This window comes from Lathyrus oleraceus, chromosome 2 (assembly GCF_024323335.1).
Source record: "Lathyrus oleraceus cultivar Zhongwan6 chromosome 2, CAAS_Psat_ZW6_1.0, whole genome shotgun sequence".
NCBI classification, from domain to species: domain Eukaryota; kingdom Viridiplantae; phylum Streptophyta; class Magnoliopsida; order Fabales; family Fabaceae; genus Lathyrus; species Lathyrus oleraceus.
In genome coordinates, this window is record NC_066580.1 from 82,323,414 (window position 1) to 82,344,650 (window position 21,237).

At 38.7% G+C, this 21,237-nt stretch overlaps 1 pseudogene; it reads left to right on the plus strand.

Annotated features, from left to right (window-relative positions):
- The first annotated feature begins 4,407 nt into the window (after positions 1 to 4,407).
- The window catches only part of LOC127122007 (cucumisin-like), a 32,118-nt pseudogene continuing 15,288 nt past the window's right edge, over positions 4,408 to 21,237 (plus strand).

Genomic DNA, 21,237 nt, shown 5'->3' on the forward strand with positions numbered 1-21,237 from the left:
ATGAAAAATCCTCTAGTATGTCTCATCATGAATTACAAGCTGCATTTGATACTTTACACTATGAAGCTAAAGAGGCCTTTAAAAGGCTTGCCTCAAATAACCAAATTTTTATCCATTTGGAACAAAAAATTCGAGAATCCGAAAGGAAACTTAAGGCACTCAAAGCTTCTATAGTAGAAAGCACAAAAGCAGGTTGTGAGAACCTTAGAAATAGGATAATTAACTTTGGGTGTGATACTTGTTATATTTGGCAAGGTGAAGTAAGGAACCTAAAGACCAAACTTGACAAGGCTTTTGAGCCCAAGATTACTTTTGCTATCGATAAATCAAACTTTCGAAAAAGTATGGTTAATCCATATCAAAAATATAAATATGTTATAACGGATGAAGATAGCAAAGGCAATCAAAATGCAAATTTCTCTTGTCTTTATTGTTGCAAGAAAGGCCACTCCATTGCTAAATGCAGGTTTAGGAGATTCTTAGTTCCTCAAGGCATTTATCAATGGCTGCCCAAATGCAACCATTTCGTTACTCACCATTCAGGACCCAATAAGCCATTGGGTACCTTCTCGTGTTAATTGCATTTCCATAGGTACAATGCCTCAAGACCACCGAGAGAAGATGGGTTCTCGACAGTGGATGCTCAAGGCACATGTCAGGAGACATATAACTCTTCATTGACTTCGTGGCTAAGAAGAAAGGATATGTAACCTATGGTGACAACAACCGTGGAGCAATACTAGGTAAAGGTAGTGTAGGTAATCCTTCTTCCACTACTATTTCTGATGTATTGCTTGTCGAAGGTCTTAAACACAATCTACTTAGCATCAGTCAATTATGTGACAAAGGATACAATGTATCTTTTTCAAAAGATTGTTGCAAAATTGCACATAATGATGATAAGAAAAGTATGTTTAATGGCCTGCGCGTGAATAATGTCTATATGTTTGACTTGAACGAAGTATCGTTAACAAGTGACAAATGCCTTGTAACAATGAGTGAAGATTCATGGTTATGGCATAGGCGTTTAGCACATGTTAACTTTGACTTACTAAATAAAGTGGTCTCAAAAGATCTAGTCTTAGGTCTCCCCAAAATAAAGTTCACCAAGGATCACCTTTGTGATGCTTGTCAAAAAGGGAAGCAAACGAGGATCTCATTTAAATCCAAAAATATCGTTTCAACAACGAGACCTCTCGAACTTCTTCATATGGACTTATTTGGGCCGTCTAGGATTAAAAGTCTAGGAGGAAATTATTACGGTTTCGTAATAGTGGACGATTTTTCTAGATTTTGTTGGACTATCTTTTTAGTAAGCAAGAGCGGTACGTTCGCCGCCTTTGAAAGGTTTGCTAAGCTTTCCCAAAATAAATTAAATACAAACATTGTTTCAATTAGAAGCAACCATGGGGGTGAGTTCGAAAACCATTTATTTGAAGAATATTGCGGTAACCATGGTATAGATCATAACTTCTCCGCTCCACGTACTCCTCAACAAAATGGGGTTGTGGAGCGTAAAAATCGAATTTTGGAAGAATTGGGAAGAACAATGATTAACGAAAGTGGTTTACCGAAATATTTTTGGGCCGACGCCATTAGTACGGCGTGCTATGTTTTGAATAGGGTGCTCATTCGCCCCATTCTAAATAAAACTCCGTATGAGATTTTAAAAGGGAGAAAGCCAAATGTTTCTCACTTACATGTTTTCGGTTGCAAATGTTTTGTATTAAATAATGGAAAGGAAAACTTGGGCAAATTCGATTCCAAGACCGACGAAGGTATCTTCCTCGGATACTCTCAATCGAGTAAATCATATAGAATATATAACAAACGATTACTTGCTGTGGAAGAGTCTGTACGTGTCACTTTTGACGAATCCTATCCGAGAAACGTCGGAAAGGGTAGTGTTGTTCATGGTGCAGGTACATCTACGGAAGACATACTCAAGGGTGGCAGGCCGGGGATTGATCAACCCGATAAAGTCAAAGTTGAGGAGGATAAAGATGTACACCATGAGGAAACCGAGGTAGCTCATCCGCCTTCAAACGATGATCTCCTTCAAGCTTGGAAGTCTCCCAAAGACCATCCAATTGACAACATTCTCGGAGATATCTCAAAGGGTGTTACAACTCGATCGAAGCTAAGTAATATCTGTTATCACTTCGCTTTCGTTTCACAAATGGAACCTAAAAACCCTAAAGAAGCCCTACTCGATGAACATTGGTTTTTGTCAATGCAGGAGGAACTAAATCAGTTCACTAGAAATGAGGTTTGGGACCTTGTCCCTCCTCCGCGAGGTCATCGAGTAATCGGCACCCGATGGGTGTTTAGGAACAAGTTGGACGAAAACGGGGTAATAACCCGTAACAAGGCGCGTTTAGTCGCGCGAGGGTATAACCAAGAGGAAGGCATCGACTATGAGGAAACTTATGCACCGGTTGCCCGACTCGAGGCTATATGCCTTCTCCTTGCCTTCGCTTGTGTGAAAGACTTTAAACTATTCCAAATGGATGTTAAGAGTGCGTTCCTTAACGGTTACATAAATGAAGAGGTCTACGTCGCACAACCTCCGGGTTTTGAATCTCATGAGTATCCTAATCATGTTTACAAACTAAAAAGGGCTTTATATGGTCTCAAACAAGCTCCTAGAGCTTGGTATGAGCGACTAAGTAAATTTTTACTTGATCAAGGTTACTCAAGAGGAAAGGTTGACACAACTCTCTTTATTAAACGTCAAGGAAATCACTTGATATTAGTAAAAATTTATGTTGACGATATTATATTTGGGTCTACTAACATGAATCTCGTGAGAGAGTTTTCGGATCTTATGCAGGATGAATTCGAGATGAGTATGATGGGGGAGCTCACATACTTTCTTGGTTTGCAAATTAAACAACTCAAAGAAGGAACATTCGTGAGTCAAACAAAGTATTGTTTGAACCTTATCAAGAGATTTGACATGGCAAAAGCCAAGGCCATTGACACCCCCATGCCAACATGTGCAAACTTGAATAAAGATGAAAACGGTAAGGACGTAGAGGTAAAAAGGTATAGAGGTATGATTGGATCACTTCTCTATCTTACGGCTTCTCGTCCCGACATTATGTTTAGCGTGTGTATGTGCGCAAGATACCAATCATGTCCCAAGGAATCCCATCTAAAGGCTGTCAAACGAATACTTCGATACCTATCCGGTACTCCGAAGTATGGACTATGGTATTCCAAAGGTAATGATTGCTCATTGGTAGGTTTCTCCGATTCCTATTTTGCCGGTTGCAAATCGGATAGGAAAAGCACTAGTGGTACTTGTCATCTATTTTCAAATTCCTTGGTCAGTTGGCATAGGAAGAAACAAGTTTCAGTTGCTTTGTCAACCGCCGAAGCGGAATACGTTGCCGCCGGTAGTTGTTGTGCTCAAATCCTATGGGTTAAGCAACAATTATTGGATTTTAATCTCAAACTCGAACGTATTCCCATTTTCTGTGACAATAAAAGTGCCATTAATCTTACCAAAAATCCTGTGTTGCATTCTCGCACCAAACATATCGAAATTCGACACCATTTTCTTCGGGATCATGTAGAGAAAGGTGATGTTGTATTTCAACATGTTGACACTAAAAATCAACTAGCAGACATTTTCACAAAGCCGCTAGCTACTGAGCCTTTCTTTCATATTCGCCGAGAACTTGGTATTCTCGACATTTCGGAACGGGCGTCATAAATTGCTTGCTTTATCTTATTTCATTTAAAAAGATAGCCTTGTACTTCTAACAAGTTGATGTTGTTGCAAGCACAAGTATATTGTTCATCAAGTTATTCCGGCATCGAGGTGATATTGTTCCTTTACCCTTCTCTCTCTCTCTCCCAACCTTCATGGTTAAATAGTTGTATTACATGATAATATTGTATATATATGACTTGTTTCTTATACCATATCTATTTGGATGTTTAATGTTGTGTGGCATTCTATTTATGCATCAAACATGTGAGCATATGTGCATAACAATGAAAAAACTGCTAAATGTGCCTGTATGAGTCGACCATAACAGGGCAATGGTCGACGCACACTTTAAAAAATTTCTTTTTTAAAAATTCAAACAGCATGCGTCGATGCATGCATAGTGTATGGTCGACGCATCGCACGAAAAATCAGTTTTTCTCTGCAGAAAACGTTCAAACTTCCCATGCATTTACATTTCAAATTCTCATTAAGTGTGCATTCAACCCACTACATTGTGAGTTGCATCTACCTAGTGCCTATTGTCTCTTGGCCTCTCCTCTTCCCAAAACCCTAAATCCTCATCTATAAAAAGGGAAAACCTCCTTCTTGCAAATCAGTCTCAAAATCTTACACCAAGCTTCACTCTCAAAACCTCCTTCTTGCAAAAAGCTTCAAAATCATTACCCATGGCTTCCTCATCCCGCAGACCTACCGGTAAGAGATCAAGGGGATCATCCTATGCCTCCTTACCCATTACCGTTGTCTCATTAGTTCCACCGGCTCTTGTCAACACCTTCAACAAAGACATTGGTCAAAGAGGAGTTGTGAGGCAACATGCATTCTACAAACTCACAGCAAAACGCATGCATCTCGTAGACATCATGAATCTGCTACAGTATCACGACATTGTTAAATTCCTGGAATGCAATGCCAAATATAGAGAAGACCTAGTCCGTGTGTTCTACACCTGCCTTCATGAAAAATTTCGTGGTCAAAAGTTTCACTCCAGGATTGGCACAACAAAGGTATCTTTCAAGTCTGCTGTTTGGAATAAATATTTTGATCTGACATTGGCTGCTGATGAAAATCCTCTTCCTGAGGTAACTAATTCTCACACAATAGAAGGATATGAGTTTAAGAGCGCTTTGAATGATATGTTGAAACGACCCTACCCAGATCATATTATGAACAGTGATGCGTTCCCACGAACTGTCAATGTCGGTAAGCTAAAAACAGGTGAGCGCATTCTCCAGTGGATTGTGGCGCGCATCCTGCGGCCTAAGAAGGGTGGCCTTTCTCGAGTTGAACAGGCTGAGGTTCATCTCATATATATCCTGAAAAATCAGCGTAAAATAAACTGGCCCTACTACATTGCTAGTAGGATGTTCAGTTTACGAGACTCCGGACGAGGCACTGCTCTTGCCTATGGATCGTTTATTCAAGAAGTTCTTACTGCAGCCAACGTTGATTATCTGTCCTTTCCGTATACCTCCATTTCCTCAGATAAAGAATTCAGCACAAAAACTCTCTCTATGATGGGATACTTTTGGTGTGATGAGCGGAAAGCATACAGATTTGTTCGCAGGGGGTATATTCCTACGACTGTTGAAGAAAATGATGAAAGTGATGAAAGTGAAGAAGAAGACCAAGAGGAAAACGAAGAAGAAGGAGCAGGGCAAGTGTAACACCCTTCTAAAATACCCCGAGTATATAATTAAAATAACACATATCAATCAGAGTAAATATGCAATCAAGGGTGTCACACAACATTTCACACCATAATAACTGTCATGCTCTTTCATTAACTCAAACATAAAACATTTGCACAATACGCAGCGGATAGAGATCAAATCGATCATTCAAAACATGCAACATACTACATGTAAACTGGTTCAACAATCATCAACAACAATATTAAAAATGTTCCCTCCCGATGTTACATCTATCAGAGCATGACCCACTTAGGAGACTACACTAGACTCCAAGCATTAGCTTCCCCTCAACTCATTTGTTCGTTACCTGAAAAATAGTTGTAAGGGTGAGTTCCTCAATCGATATAATAAGCATTATAAATCATCATGTAATGCTAAGTAAATTCACACATTTCATCACCCTAATCGTAACATACATCCAGTAACGGCACATCAACTCAAACATCATACTTAATATCAACACAATTCCACTCCTCAATTAAATTAAATATCCATACAACAAGCCAACAAAATGCAACTCTAATGAGACTCGACTCGTCATGCATGTGGTACCATTCGGAGTAAAACTCCCAACTTAAAATCATTGCCATTTTATTGGGCATCAAGGCATAAGCCTTCAACTTTCAACTTAAAATTTGCCAATCCAGGCCAACGTGGTGTGAGCAAAGCTCCGACTTAATGCATATGAATGTACATGGCATACACGACTTTAAACTGTCGACAACATAATAATAATAGCAATACAACAATGTTTTCAACAACATCAACTTATAATCAACTTTGGCTCACCAAGCCTACAACTCAGTATTTTCAACAACTTTCCGTACACGGAACAACTCAGCAACATACTTGTATCAACACTTCATAACATAAATCCAACAAAGTTACTCATCACAATTAACTATAATAGGCCAATCACCAATTAGGTTCACAACATTAAAATATCAATTTTTTCTAATTTCCAACAGTGTTAACCGGTTAACGCCCTGGGTTAACCGGTTAACGCAGGACAAAACACATTTTCTGGCAAAACGCAACAGTGTTAACCGGTTAAAGCCCTGGGTTAACCGGTTAACGCAGGAAAAACAGCACCTTTTCACAAAATATAACAGTGTTAACCGGTTAACGCCCTGGGTTAACCGGTTAACGCAGACAAAACAGCAGTTCCTGCGCTAACACAAGGCAGAATGCAGAGTTCTCCGCATTTTCCGCCGTTGGAGGACTTCCGGACCTCCGATTCAATTTCCGTAAAAAGCTATACGTTCGGGGGAACACGACCCACACAATTACGGACTCAATTACAGCTTTAATACAACTTATTCATCACAATATTTCAGCATTCAACATCCCAATTAGGGTCACTTCAACGGTTTATCACTACCCATGACATGTTAATCTATAATACCCATTAAACGACGATAAACCCCCCTTACCTGAGATAATCCGGCAATCTCTAAGCTTCAACCTTTTCCGTTCTTCAACCTTTGCTCTCTAGCTCTTCCTCTTTGCCCTTTCTCCACTTTCCACTTTTCAGCCGCTTCTCTGTTTCACGTGAAAACTCTTTACCAAAAATGAAAACCCTTTTCTCTTATTCCAACTTATATATTTTCCACTAATTATTATTCCAAATAATAATAATAATAATAATAATAATCCAATAATTCAATTTATTTAATTAAATTAATAAATATATTATTAACTTAATTTAATTAATTCTCTTATTTTATTCGGGGTGTTACAACTCTCCCCCACTAAAAGAGTTTTCGTCCTCGAAAACATACCTCAAGCAAATAACTCTGGATAAGACTCTTTCATCTGACTCTCCAGTTCCCAAGTCACATTGCCACCTGCTGGTCCTCCCCAAGCTACCTTCACTAAGGCAATCTCTTTACCCCGCAACTGCTTCAACTCTCGATCCTCAATCCTCATAGGCGATATTTCAACAGTCAGGTTATCTCTTACCTGTACATCATCTACTTGGATCACATGCGACGGATCATGAATGTACCTCCTCAACTGAGACACATGAAAAACCTCATGCAAATTCGCAAGTGACGGCGGTAAAGCGATACGATAGGCTACCTCTCCTATCCTCTCCAAAATCTGATAAGGACCAATAAATCGAGGTGTCAACTTCTTTGACTTCAAAGCTCGACCAACCCCAGTTATTGGAGTAACACGAAGAAACACGTGATCTCCCTCTCGGAACTCAAGTGATTTCCTCCTCTTGTCATGATAACTCTTCTGACGACTCTGAGCAATTCTCATCTTCTCCTGAATCATCTTAATCTTTTCCGTAGTTTGTTGAACAATTTCCGGTCCAACCACAGCACTCTCACCGGACTCATACCAACATAACAGTGTCTGACATCTCCTACCATACAAAGCTTCAAACGGCGCCATACCAATGCTCGAATGAAAACTATTGTTGTAGGTAAACTCAATCAAAGGTAAATAACAATCCCAAGCACCTCCCTTTTCAAAAACGCAAGCTCTCAAAAGATCCTCTAATGACTGAATCGTCCTCTCAGTCTGACCATCAGTCTGCGGGTGATATGCAGAGCTCAATCTCAGTTTAGTTCCCAAAGCCTTCTGCAAACCTTCCCAGAAGTTCGATGTAAATCTAGGATCTCTGTCCGAAACAATACTCGACGGAATACCATGCAAACTTACAATTTTCTCAATATACAACTCAACTAATTTCTCTAACGGATAGTCCATTCTGATCGGAATGAAATGAGCCGACTTTGTCAATCTGTCAACAATCACCCAAATAGCTTCAAAATTCTTAATTGTCCTCGGTAAACCAGAAACAAAATCCATACTGATACTATCCCACTTCCACTCTGGAATAGCCAACGGTTGCATTAGCCCAGACGGCTTCTGATGCTCAATCTTTGACTTCTGACAAGTCAAACAGGAATAAACAAAACTCGCAATTTCTCTTTTCATTCCCGGCCACCAAAATAACTTTTTCAAATCATGATACATCTTCGTAGCTCCAGGATGAATACTCAGGCCACTACGATGTCCTTCTTCAAGAATACTCTTCTTAAGTTCGATAACATCCGGAATACACACCCGATTACCAAATTTCAAAACATCATTCTCATCAACTCTGAATTCGCCACCTTGACCTTGATTCACTAGAGTCAACTTATCAACCAAAAGCACATCGGATTTCTGACCCTCTCTGATCTCATCCAGAATACCACTTGTTAACTTCAACATCCCCAATTTAACACTATTGTGAGTACTCTCACACACCAAACTCAAGTCTCTAAACTGCTCAATTAAATCCAATTCCTTAACCATTAGCATAGACATATGTAATGATTTCCGACTCAATGCATCAGCCACTACGTTTGCTTTACCCGGATGGTAATTCAAACCAAAGTCATAATCCTTCAGAAACTCTAACCACCTTCTCTGTCTCATATTCAACTCTTTCTGATCAAACAAATACTTTAAACTTTTATGGTCACTGAAAACCTCAAATCTTGACCCGTACAAGTAATGCCTCCATAACTTCAGAACAAACACCACAGCCGCCAACTCTAAATCGTGCGTCGGGTAGTTCCTCTCATGGACCCTCAGCTGTCTTGAAGCATAAGCTATAACCTGTTTATTCTGCATCAACACGCCACCCAAACCCAACAATGAAGCATCACAGTAAACTTCAAATGATTCCGACGAGCTTGGTAATATCAGAATAGGAGCAGTAGTTAACCTTCTCTTTAACTCTTGGAAACCTCCTTCACATTTTGATTCCCAAACAAACGCTTGCCCCTTCCTAGTCAACATCGTCAATGGTAACGCCAACTTAGAAAATCCCTCAATGAACTTCCTATAATAACCAGCCAAACCAAGGAAACTTCGAATCTCAGCAACAGACTTCGGAGCTTCCCACTTAGATACCGCTTCTATCTTAGAAGGATCAACAGCAACACCACCTCTTGAAATCACATGACCCAGAAAACTTACCTCTCCTAACCAAAATTCACACTTGGACAATTTAGCAAATAACTTCTTTTCTCGTAGAACTCCCAAAACCACTCTCAAATGTTCAGCATGCTCTTCTTCAGATTTCGAATACACCAAAATATCATCAATAAACACCACAACAAACTTGTCTAGGTACGGATGGAAAATCCTATTCATATACTCCATAAATACTCCAGGCGCATTAGTCACACCAAAAGGCATTACAGAATACTCATAATGTCCATACCTTGTTCTGAAAGCAGTCTTCTGAATATCCTCGGTTTTCACACGGATCTGATGATACCCAGATCTCAAATCTATTTTGCTGAACACACTTGCACCAACCAACTGATCCATCAAATCATCAATCCTCGGCAAAGGATACCGATTCTTGATCGTCACTTTATTCAGTTGCCTGTAGTCCACACACATCCTCATAGTACCTTCTTTCTTCTTAACCAATAGCACTGGTGCACCCCACGGTGACACACTCGGACGAATAAATTTCTTATCCAACAGATCTTCCAACTGACTCTTCAATTCAGTTAACTCAACAGCAGACATACGGTACGGAGCCATCGATATCGGCCTAGTACCAGGTACCAAATCAATCGAGAACTCCACTTCGCGCTCAGGCGGTAATTCATTCACCTCTTCCGGAAACACATCAGGAAAATCACACACCACGGCTAGATCGCCAATCACCAGTTTATCTTTAGCCTCCAAAGTCGTTAACAGCATAAACAACTCTGCCCCATCAGCTACTTCCTCATTCACTTGCCTTGCTGATAGAAACAAACTCTTTCCCTCCTCAATCTCAGGAAAGACCACCGTCTTATCAAAACAGTTGATAGAAACTCGGTTAAACACCAACCAGTTCATACCCAGAATAACATCAATTTGCACTAGTGGAAGACACACTAGGTCCATCCCAAAGTCTCTACCAAAAATACTCAAAGGACAATTTAAACAAACCGAAGTAGTAGTCACTGAACCCTTCGCAGGAGTATCAATTACCATACTACCAAACATCTCAGATATATCTAACTTAAGTTTCACAACACAATCCAAAGATATAAAGGAATGAGTCGCACCTGTGTCAATAATAGCTACAAGAGGAAAGCCATTAATATAACACGTACCTCGGATAAGTCTGTCCTCACTGGAGGTTTGAGTTCCGGTCAATGCGAACACCTTCCCCGTCTGAGATTTCTTTGGCTTCTGACACTGACTTCCAATATGCCCTTCTTCGCCACAATTAAAACAAATCATTTCCTTGTGCTTGCAATCAGCTATTGCATGACCAGTCTTACCACAACGAAAACATCTCTTTACTTCAGCAGTGCATACATTTACTCTTATGACCGGTCTGACCACATTTGAAGCAAACTATACCAGCAGGAGCACCTCCCCTACTAGTCCTCTGAGCCGGAGCAGCTCCTTGTTTCCCTTTTCCCACTGGGGCATCATACGGCTTGCCACGATTTTGATGTTGCTTGCCCCTGCGGTCACTGACAATCTTGTAATGAGCATTATTGTCTTCTTCAAATATCCTGCAGCTATCAACCAATTCAGTAAAAATGCGTATCTTCTGATACCCAACAGCCTTCTTAATTTCAGAGCGCATTCCATTTTCAAACTTGATGCACTTTGAAAATTCAGCACCAGCACCAGTGTAATGAGGATAAAATTTGGACAGCTCCATAAATTTCGCAGCATAATCAGTGACAGACATGTTTCCTTGCTTCAGCTCAAGGAACTCAATTTCCTTCTTACCACGGACATCCTCCGGATAATACTTTCTCATGAATTCCCTACGGAATACATCCCAAGTAATGACTTCACCTGCCACGGTCAACCTCTCGTGAGTCTCTAGCCACCAGTCATCAGCTTCGACTGCTAGCATGTGAGTACCATACCGAACCTTCTGAGCTGGAGTGCAATCCATAACACGGAAGATTCTCTCGATCTCTTTCAACCATCCCAAGGCTGCATCTGGATCATGCTTCCCTTTAAACACCGGCGGATTCTCTCTTTGAAAAGTCGCCAAGCTACGTGATCCAGCATCTCCACCAGCATTTGGCAAGTTCTGCACAGCTTGTGCCATCGCTTGCATTGCGGCAGCCATTGCAGCGTCGTTCCTTCCAGCCATTTTAACTTATCACCACAACACAACTTAAAAGTTAGATTAGTAACAATACACAATTGTTAGACAGTAACGACACGACAACTGGCCGGACAGACCAACCAGGCTCTGATACCACTAATGTAACACCCTTCTAAAATACCCCGAGTATATAATTAAAATAACACATATCAATCAGAGTAAATATGCAATCAAGGGTGTCACACAACATTTCACACCATAATAACTGTCATGCTCTTTCATTAACTCAAAACATAAAACATTTGCACAATACGCAGCGGATAGAGATCAAATCGATCATTCAAAACATGCAACATACTACATGTAAACTAGTTCAACAATCATCAACAACAATATTAAAAATGTTCCCTCCCGATGTTACATCTATCAGAGCATGACCCACTTAGGAGACTACACTAGACTCCAAGCATTAGCTTCCCCTCAACTCATTTGTTCGTTACCTGAAAAATAGTTGTAAGGGTGAGTTCCTCAATCGATATAATAAGCATTATAAATCATCATGTAATGCTAAGTAAATTCACACATTTCATCACCCTAATCGTAACATACATCCAGTAACGGCACATCAACTCAAACATCATACTTAATATCAACACAATTCCACTCCTCAATTAAATTAAATATCCATACAACAAGCCAACAAAATGCAACTCTAATGAGACTCGACTCGTCATGCATGTGGTACCATTCGGAGTAAAACTCCCAACTTAAAATCATTGCCATTTTATTGGGCATCAAGGCATAAGCCTTCAACTTTCAACTTAAAATTTGCCAATCCAGGCCAACGTGGTGTGAGCAAAGCTCCGACTTAATGCATATGAATGTACATGGCATACACGACTTTAAACTGTCGACAACATAATAATAATAGCAATACAACAATGTTTTCAACAACATCAACTTATAATCAACTTTGGCTCACCAAGCCTACAACTCAGTATTTTCAACAACTTTCCGTACACGGAACAACTCAGCAACATACTTGTATCAACACTTCATAACATAAATCCAAAAAAATTACTCATCACAATTAACTATAATAGGCCAATCACCAATTAGGTTCACAACATTAAAATATCAATTTTTTCTAATTTCCAACAGTGTTAACCGGTTAACGCCCTGGGTTAACCGGTTAACGCAGGACAAAACACACTTTCTGGCAAAACGCAACAGTGTTAACCGGTTAACGCCCTGGGTTAACCGGTTAACGCAGGAAAAACAGCACCTTTTCACAAAATATAACAGTGTTAACCGGTTAACGCCCTGGGTTAACCGGTTAACGCAGACAAAACAGCAGTTCCTGCGCTAACACAAGGCAGAATGCAGAGTTCTCCGCATTTTCCGCCGTTGGAGGACTTCCGGACCTCCGATTCAATTTCCGTAAAAAGCTATACGTTCGGGGGAACACGACCCACACAATTACGGACTCAATTACAGCTTTAATACAACTTATTCATCACAATATTTCAGCATTCAACATCCCAATTAGGGTCACTTCAACGGTTTATCACTACCCATGACATGTTAATCTATAATACCCATTAAACGACGATAAACCCCCCTTACCTGAGATAATCCGGCAATCTCTAAGCTTCAACCTTTTCCGTTCTTCAACCTTTGCTCTCTAGCTCTTCCTCTTTGCCCTTTCTCCACTTTCCACTTTTCAGCCGCTTCTCTGTTTCACGTGAAAACTCTTTACCAAAAATGAAAACCCTTTTCTCTTATTCCAACTTATATATTTTCCACTAATTATTATTCCAAATAATAATAATAATAATAATAATCCAATAATTCAATTTATTTAATTAAATTAATAAATATATTATTAACTTAATTTAAATAATTCTCTTATTTTATTCGGGGTGTTACAGCAAGCATTTGAGCAACATGATAGTCCTCCACAAGCAGACACACACGACTACACAAACTCCGCTTGGGTTCAGAATACCTATTCATTTGCAGAAGATACACCCAACCATGGTGGCTGGGGTGAATCGCAACATATGGGCTGGTCAACACAACGCCAATTCTATCAGCCGTATCAATATGGTGCTGAAGAATCTCCACTGTCTCCTCCGCAACAAGCAAACTCTTCTGAACTTTTAGATATGATGAGAGATATGCAGTTGGCTCAACAATCATTCATACACACTCAGGATGAGCGCTATGCTCATATAAGCAGTCAGCTTCAAGCACAAAATGAGAGGCTCGATAACCTCTCTACCAGCATGAATGAACGGTATGCAGCATTCACTGAGACATTTGAACGACAGGAGCGGTCCGTCGATGTGGGCCTCAAGTATCCAAGTAGCGTTGCTGACCAAATGACTTCTTTGGCAGATCCTGACAGAAACCCGGATATTTGTTACCCTCGAGGACGAGGCCATTAGGGTATAAAACTGCATGTGCATTTGTATTTTTGTTGTTTGACTAAACTTATTATATGTTATGCTTGTTTGTTAATCTAGTTTAATGTTATCTCCTTTTCAATTTGTTCAGTAATAATATTGGTATGGTATTATTATATGATTCGCTATCTCCTGTTGAAAATCATGTTATGTTGAATAAGAGTTCTCTCTCTCTTTTTGATGTTGTCAAAGGGGGAGAAGAGCATATACCAAATCCAAGCCAAGATATTCACACAACAATTAACAGTTCGTTTTGCCGCCAGCCTTAGATTACAAAAGAAAGGGGGAGTGTGTGTAAATATTGCATGTTGTTTTTTTTTCTTTGGTTTCACACAGGTTGTCATCATCAAAAAGGGGGAGTATGTAAGGGCAAACTGTCATACAACATACGATCATAGGTTTCGATGATGACAAATTACCAACATCGATGAATCGGCATTGTCGAATCCACCTCTACAAAACAAATGCAACATATCGCCTATCATATCCTTTTCTATGTTCATCTAAACTGTTATATTTCATACAACATATGTGGATAAAATATGGTCATGACAAAATGCATGAAAACCACAAAAATCTGAATTTTTGCAGATTTGCAGGGCTTGAGTCGACCGCAGGGTCGGCGCATAACATAGTGCAGTTTTTCACGGGTTAGCGCATGAAGGCTTAAGTCGACCACAGGTCGGCGCATAACATAGTGCAGCTGGTCACGGGTCAGCGCATGGAAGCTTGAGTCGACCACAGGGTCGGCGCGTGAAGCTTTCACTTTCCCACGGGTCAGCGCATGCCGACCTATGGTCGACACATACTGTTGTGCTTTTCAGATTGTCCAAAACTGCAGGCTATGCGTCGATGCATAGACCTACTATGGTCGACCGTTCGTGCGCAAATACAGTTTTTAAGTAATTCCCACTGTGTTTGAAAAGCTGTTAAGTTGGTTGGTTGGTTTGTTACTATATATAGAAGTTCAGCTACTTGTATCAGTTGAACATTTGACAAATTGGTTCAAGTGTACAAAGAACAAGAAAAAGTGAAATAGGTGTCCAAGATTCTTCATCTTCATCTTCAACATCTCACAACACATCAATTACACACAACCATTTTTGAAGTGCTTTGTGATTGGTTAAAGGTGATAACGTTCGAAGCCGTGATTGGGGAATCCGGTTCGGGTTGAAGCTTGCGACAAGTTTTTTCTTGAATAAAACCTTTAGGGTTTTGTCCTCCAAGACCGGTTTGATTTTGGGGGTTTTTGGACGATTTCTTCATCAATTTTCAGCTGAGCGAAGGTGATTGAGAAGAGGAAGTCTTCATCAATCTAGTAGCGGATTTAGTGATATTTAAGGGAAGATTTCGGGTTCGATTTGTTGTAGTTGAGATCAGCCGGGCCGAGGGTTTGAAGAACTGAGAGTTATTCAACAAAGGGGCTGGAATCGGAGGTCTATCAACAACAATCGAAGGACTTGATTCACCTTGAATCAAGGAACAAGGAGTGGAAGCAACATTCAACGTCTTGAGAATTCTGTTGTATATTTGCTTTTCAATCCTTGTATATACGGTTATACTCAACAGGTGATATCTATTAAAGCAATCTCAATTCTAGTTTTAGAATTGAGGGCAGACGTACCCCGAAGCGAGGACAACGGGGGAACTGCCTCATCAAATCTTTGTCTTCTCTATTTTTCAGCATATTTGTTTTGGCTTAAAATTAAGTGATTTTTGTATAAGCACTTTTATCAAACCTTGATATTAATTGAGTAAGAAGTTAAAACTCTATTTTTGAATCCAAAGTACAATAAGATATTGTACTAGACTAATTGGAATCACTTACTCAACATAAATATCACTTGGAGTGTTTTTGCACACCAAGTGTTTGATAATTTGCCTAAACAAAAATTATCTTAGTTGTGTATCTAGTTTGGTTTGCTATTTGAATCATTGGAACTAGGAATCCTAGCAAGTGAAATAAATCATTGATAGTGTGACTAGTGTAGTGATTCTTATTCTACATTATCACTAATCCATAGGCTAGATGCATATCCGGTTTTCCAATAACCGTTCGTTTTAGACTATATTTTCCTCGGCCGCTTCCGCACTTAAAACAAATTTTCAAAACCATTTTTAATTGGTAGCACCGACTCAAATTTTAATTGGTATCTATTCAACCCCCCCCCCCCCCCCCCCCCCCTTCTAGATCCGTGCCATAGTCTAACAATCCTAAGCACAAAAATAAAAGTTAAGGGTTGAAAAGATCTGACCAATGGGTAGCAATCCAATAGACAAGAATGTCATATAGAAACCTAAATTCCCTTTGACATTTAGAATCAAGCAACAAACAATGCACAATATATCAATCTTGAAGAGCAAGGCATCAAATAAATATAGCCACATCCAAGTTTAGCCACTCCATGATCTTCTTCAAATTTGCCCATGTAGCAGATGAATTCTACAAGTAAGAGGTTCAAAATAACAACTTCATAATGATCATGTTACAAATGAACTCAAAGGGATCTTCAATGATGTATCAAATGAAGTTCTAAATTGCAATCACTTGGTTTCATGAAAGTTGGCATTGGCTAAGTCCTTTACATAGGGATGTTGCCTAGATTTTAAGTCCAATTGTCCAAGATCAAACCAACAGTATGCACAAAAGTTTTTTAGGGTTTTTGTTTCTTATTATGTACATTAATGGTCAAAGACCACACAAGCAAACAAAATATATACAAACAAGATATATCACACAATATGGTCCAAGTGAACAAAGGGAAAATGACATTAACATAAACAATTAGAATGATATGAATAATGGCAAATCAATAAAGACTTGAAATTAAATTGTGTTAATATAAATGGCTTAAAATTAAATGTTAGTTGTTAATGAGTTAGAAGTTAGTATTGTTTTTGCTTTAGCTTTTTATTTTAAGTCATTATTTGGAGAACACTCAACCCACTTCTCACAAGCATGAATCCTTGAACCCAAACATCTTCCAAAGGAAGAAAAAAAGGCCAAGTTTCCACACAATACCATGAGAGAGGGGAGACTTACAATCTCACTAACTAGAATGTTATGCCTTTTGTGTCAAAAATTTAGCGCTATGTTAAGCAATCGTAATTGGACTTATGTAGAAGTCACACCTATTTAAGTTCGGGCAATAGAATTTTTGTGTTAATGCATGTTAGAGACATAGTATAATGGACTATGCTCATGAAACATACCACACACAAAAATAATATGCCAAAAAGGTGGCCTAATCTCATCCATACTCATGTTGATTTTTGCAATCAACTAGCCTTAGGATTTAGAGATATCATAGGTAAAATGGAATGAATGCATAAAGAAGGGGAATTAGATGAAGAGGGAGGGGAATTGATCAAAACTCAAATTGATCAAATGAGGACTTTTACCAAATTAAGATCATTCATTCATTTGGGGGAGATGGAATGTACATTCCATCAATCCCCTAAATCCAATGATCTTAACTTTGTAAAGGCAAATCAACCTTGACCAAGGCCCAACAACACAAGTCAAACTTATACAAACCATCAAAATATCTCAAAATAATTATTTCGTATTTATTCAATTTAAAAATATTAAAAATAATGCATTAAATTAAATATTGTTTGTCAAATTCCTAAAACCTCATCAAAACACCAAAGAAATGGCCATGAGATTTGTCATAGGTCAAAGGACCTTGGAGAAAAAATTTCAAAAACTTAAAAGTATTTTTAAATAATTAAAAATATTCACAAAATCAATTAAATCATGAAAAATATTAATGATGATCCAAAAAATAATTTTAATTCAAAATATGAAAGAGGAATTTATTTAAATTTTTTTGGTGAAACTCTCATGTTTTTTGGATCAATATTAAAATTAATATAAATTAAAGAAAATCAAAGGAAATAAAAAAAGAAATAAAAAATCAAAAAAATATGGACCACTTGATCTCCCTCATTAATTGAGGTGGCAGATCAAGTGGATGAAAACGCGCGTTCCATGGTGTAACTCAGTCAGCGCGCCAACACGTGGTAATCACAACTAACGCATGAGATTAAAATAATTTAAATTAGATCAATGGCTTAGAACCTGTCCAGCACACCACTGGAGTTGGACCTCCGGTCACCTTCTCAGGCGAGGTCCACCGGATTGGTTCACTCATCACCATCACAAAAATGAAATAAGAGGACATGATTTGAAAGAAAAAATAGCATAGATCACGAATATCACCTCAATTTAACCTAACTCCAATATATAGAGAGATACGTGAGTTGAATTTTGAGGTGTGTCAATTGAGTTGCTTCGATTTGACCTCAAAGCAACTCAATCTTCTTGCCTATATTGGTAGGACTTCAGACAACCAAGGATCCAAGAGAATTGATGAGAATTGAGAGAGAATCAAAGAGAAGAAGTTTTCTGAAAATTACCTTCAATGTTGTGCAGAAAGGGATCTTGCTTGCTTCAAACTTGACTTGATCACACTCGAGGAGCTTGTAGAAGTGGTTTGACAATGGTACAAGGCTTTGGATCTTGGAGTTTTTGAATCTCTAAACAATGAGATTCAAACTCAATTTTCAAGTTGAAAATTCTCAGGTTTTCCTTTGAATGGTGAGGGTTTGAATTGGGGGACAAAGCTGGCGCGCAAGGTGTGTTCAAAATGAGCTCAGAGGCATTGTATTTATAGCATTTGGGATTGATAATTGCACACTTGAAAATTTGCTAAATTTGGCAATGTGACGCATAGGATTGCATGGGCGTGTACAAACCCATGAAGCAATCCATTATGATTAAATTGCAACTGTTCTGATGTTCAAATGATGCTTGAATGGTAAGGTAATGTGAAATGGAGTTTTGGACATTTGATGCTCTCCAATGATGCAGACCTGTTAAGAACATGCGCAACCCTAACAAACCTCATCCAAAATGCATGAAATAGGACTCTTTGGAAAGATTAGATCAAGAGGAACAACTTTGATGTTGGACACTTTTTCATTTGGAACTTGGATCATGGTGAATTTTGAGGTGGAAATTTCAACATGTTGAAATTTTTTCTAAGTGTTAAGCCATATATCTCAATATTCCACCTTGCTTAACTTTTTATGTGAGCTTCAAATGAGAAATGTGTCCTCAAAAAAGTTGTATCTCTTTCAAACACTTTCAAAATAGTCACCAATTTCATGTCATTTGGATTTATAATGATAAAGTTATGCATTTTTGAAGTTGAGGAAAATCACTTGTTCAATGGTGTAGGTCAAAAATGACATATAATGTAGCCTCATATCACATGCTCATAAAATTTAAATTAGCCTTCACTCCAAAAATCAAAGTTGAAGTAGACATCTTTAATTTGTTTTTTCAACTTGGAAATATTTTATCTCAAAATAATTGAGCAAGTTATGGCCTTGGGAAGCTGACTTTCAAATTAGGGTTTAGACAAAATGACGTATAATGTTTCAACATAGAAAATGACTTTACAAGCAAAACTAGCTCTAGGTATCAACATGAAAGTTGTTTGGAATGTCATTTAGAGTAACTCTTATCTTGGAATCATTTTCATATGGTGAAAACTATAGGAGATAGGGTCTAGGGAGACCCAGTTTTGATCAGATGAATTCATCTGACCAACCACCATCAACCAACTTGCTAACCTTCATTTCTCTTGACTTTTTAGGCTCATGGTAGATCATATATACATAATATGATTAATTTTGAAGTGTCCCTTGAGAAATTTGATCAATTGGTGAGATAGCTTGTTGAAGAAGTTATTTAAGATACCTAGTCAAACTAGGGTTTCCAAGGCAAATCACCTCCAAACTCTTGAAGAATACTTGATCAATATAACATGGAGAGATTATTGGGACTCATATACGATGCTTTGAGACATTGTGGATCAATACTTGGTTGTGCTTTTAGCCATGAGGGTCTTAAACCCTATATATGAACTTGATAGATCAATGATGATCATGCCCTACCTACAAAAGAGTTAGGAAAATGCAAAGACATATTTTTGGTATTTTGGTTAGTAAAATGATAATATACAAGTATGATACAATCACATGGTGCTTGGTGATCTCCCCAAAACAAACCCAATGAAAGAGGGGTAAGGAGGATGCCAAGGTATGATCTCAATGCCAATGCATATGATGAAATTGCATGAGGGGTCTTAGGGTCAAAATTGGGGTCTTACAACTGCCCCTATTTAAGGACATTCTAACTGAGAAGGTGAAGGCTAAAATCTTCGTATCGACTCAGTAGAATGGGCTTAAATAACAACATATAGAAACAAATTTTGGTCCCTAAGAGACCTCATGATGCATATGATATGAATGTAAAAGCAAATTCTCTGTGGGGAAATGTTGGCACAAAGGAAAAGAAATCAGAGAGACCGAATATTCACAGAAGCATAACGCATTTCGTAAGGAAAGCTCACTGGGGAGACAGATACTCTGAGGGGATAAAAAGGGTTACGTGTAGGCCAGGCTACGACTTAAAACTTGCTGGGGAACTAGAGGAATTCCATAAAATGGAAAGACTCAGTCGGGGAAACAAAACATTTGCAGGGATACGAGTAGATCAGGATAAAACTGACATACTCGAATAACGTAGGAAAAGCGATTTCGATAAGGAAATACACACTCAACTCAACTGAAGAAATAAACTTCCACAGGAGGAGCAGAAATCTATTATCCACTACCTGCTACTGGGTAAAGAGATAATAAAGATCTGACAGAGAGGACATTCGTCATTGGTTGGGATGAACATATCAAGGATGACTCGCTGGGAATCGCCAGGAGGGTGTATTCATTACCGATTACTGGGTAAGAATAGCCTTGCTGGGGAAAGCTGCAGAAATAGGATTTACAACTACCAGTTACTGGGTAGAAGACCCAAGATGAGAATATCCATCATCGGTTAGGATGAAGATATCAAGGATAAACTCAAAGGAAAGAAAATCTGTCATCGGTTAGGATGAACATATCGAGGATAGACTTACCTGGGGATGTCAATGAGGATATCCGTCATCGGTTAAGATGAACATATCAAGGATAAACCAACTGAACAAAAAGTAGGAATTACATCTATCGAATGCTGGATAGAATACCATCAAAGAGAAAATCCTTCACCGGTTAAGATGAGCATATCAAGGATAGACACTGTTGATGAGCAAAATAAGAATTACATCTATCAGTTACTGGATAGAATACCAAAAGAGATAGTATCTGTCACTGGTTAAAGAGAACATATCAAGG